The following is a 2645-nucleotide window of genomic DNA, read 5'->3' as shown; positions in this document are numbered from 1 at the left end:
TTACGGTTTGAGTTTCAGGATGTGATCTATTTTAGAGAACTATGTGTTGTTGAATAAAGTATATATTCTTCAATGTTTGGATGGAGTATTTGGGAGGTGTCTATTAAGTCCATTTGATGTATGATGTCAATTGATTCTTATGTTTTCCTCTTTATTTTTGTCCAGATGACCTGTCTTTTTTGGGGGAACTTTCGGTATTGAAATGACATTCTGTTAATGAATTGATTTTAATCTGGGCCTTTTAATTCAGTAGTAGGTATTTCTCTCCCTCCCTCCCTCCCTCCCTCCCTTCCTTCCTTCCTTCCTTCCTTCCTTCCTTCCTTCCTTCCTTCCTTCCTTCCTTCTTCCTTTCTCTTCCTTTCTTTCTTATTTTCTTTGTCTCTCTTCCTTCTTTCCTCTTTCTTTCTTTCTTTCTTTCTTTCTTTCTTTCTTTCTTTCTTTCTTTCTTTCTTTCCTTTTTTAAATGAAATTGAGAACCTCTGAGTTTGATGTTGAGTATATTTAGGATAGTAATGTCTTCTTGGTTAACTGTTCATTTAATTAGAATGGAATGTTCCTCTTTATTCTTCTTCTTAATTTTAATTTGAAATCTATTTTGTCAGATGTTTGGATAGTAACACCTGCTGTTATGTGGATCCACTTGATCACAATATTTTTTTCACCCTACTCTAAGGTGGTACCTGTCTTTAAGGTGCATTTCTTCTTTTCAGCAGATAGATGGAGTTTATTTCTTGATCTATTTGGTCAGTCTTTGTCTTTTGAGTAGAAAATTGAGGCCCTTTATGTTTAAATCATTATTGAAATTTGTGTGTTAGTTCTGAAGATCATATTGTTGATACTTTGTGTTGTTTTTGTTCTCAGCAGTACTTTGTGTTTTAATATTTATGGTGTGTATTCTTTCTACAGTCACTCTGATATGGTCATTTCTCTCTTCAGCCAAAAACAAGGCTTCCTGTATCTTCTTTAGATTTGGCTTATTGAACATAAAAATTTTTAGAGGCTGTTTATATTATGGGAAAACATTCCTTCTTCTCCAGGCATATCGGTAGTTTTGTTGGATATATTATCTTAGGTTGTCTGCCATAGTCTTTTAAGACTTGGAGTGTATTGTTGCGGTTCTTCTGGCTTTGAACATTTCCATTGAGAAATCAGCTGTTCTTTTTAATGGGTTTTCTTTTATTTGTGATTTGAAGTTTTTCTCTTGCAGCTTTCAATACACTTCCTTTATTCTGTATACTACGTATACATAGTTATTGACTATGAGACACCATGGAGATTTTCTTTTCCAGTTTTGTTCATTTGGTATTCTGTGTACTTTTTATATTTCTATGGGTATGTCTTTGCATAATTTAAGGTGTTTTCTTCTATGATCTCTTTGAAGATCTGGTCTATGCCATTGACCTGAGGTTCTTCTCTGTCAGCTGTGTGTGCCTATAATTTCAAGGTTTAGATTTTTCATAGTGTCTCACATTTCTTGTGTATTCTTTTCCTGTGTTTTATTTTTTATTCATATTTTTATTTATTTGGTTGATATCTTCTGTTTTATCTTTGGGATCTGCTATTCCATCTTCTGCTTGATTCTTTCTATTTATAATGCTTTCCTTTGAGTGTTCTAGCTGAGTTATTGGGTTTTTCAATGTCTTCTTCATTTCAGCTTGAGTCCTCTTCACTGATTCTATATATGCTGGTTGAATTTTGTTCTCATGTGTTGTACTTGTTTTTTTTTTTTATCATTTCCATCAGCCTTAAATTTGTGTTTTCTTGGAGACTGCTCAGCCATTTATTCTTAGTGTGCTCTTTCTTCTTGATCTCAGGCTGACCCCACAGTTGTCTGCAGTTCTCTCCAATAGTTTTGGCATCTCTAAAATCTTGTGATCTCCAATATAATCCAGACTTTACTCCCTGAGGTTTATACAATGACATCTTGGGGGCTCCATGTAGGGACTCCACTATTTCATGCCTATCCTCAGAGGCTTTCCTTAATTAAAGAGAACGATTACATATTTCTTTTCCCATGTTGTTACTGACACTAAATCCAAAATCAGGTGTCTGTAGCTGTCTAGTTCTTTTGTTTTGGGGGTATAACCTGTCCTCTTTACCCCAAATTTGTATAAATCCTTCTGTTGATATTTAGGTGTAGGAAATCTCTCTGGCTTTTCCCTTTCACTGGTTAAAGGAATATCTGGGAGGGATCTTGTCACTCTCTTTGTTCATTTAGCATCAGGATTTTCATTAAATGTCTCATATCTTTGAACATTGACATGGCTCCAACATTACATCTCCTGATCCTCATTTTCTCCTCAAACTGTACACCTTACATTTGTCATTACTCGGTTCACTCATTTTCATTGTAATTCTTTATGAAAGTCATTACTTGTACCCCCTGACTCAGACAATTCTAGGATGTCTTGAAATCTCCTTTGCCAAAGACATTAATCCAATATTCTTTAATTTAGCCTTATGCAGATTCTTGGGACAGAGGCAGAAACCAACCATATTCTTTGCTTAAATGTCACAAGAACCTTCTCTAGGCTACTTTCTAGTACTTTCCTCCTCTGAAATAGAGTAAACAGGGGTCTTCATTGTTCAAGTTTCTCTCAGAACTATTGGATTCCATGCCCCTAATAGGGTGGCCCATTAAGTTC

Source organism: Grammomys surdaster, unplaced genomic scaffold, assembly GCF_004785775.1.
Source record: "Grammomys surdaster isolate TR1022 unplaced genomic scaffold, NIH_TR_1.0 114679, whole genome shotgun sequence".
NCBI lineage: Eukaryota > Metazoa > Chordata > Mammalia > Rodentia > Muridae > Grammomys > Grammomys surdaster.
This window is presented reverse-complemented; position numbering follows the sequence as displayed.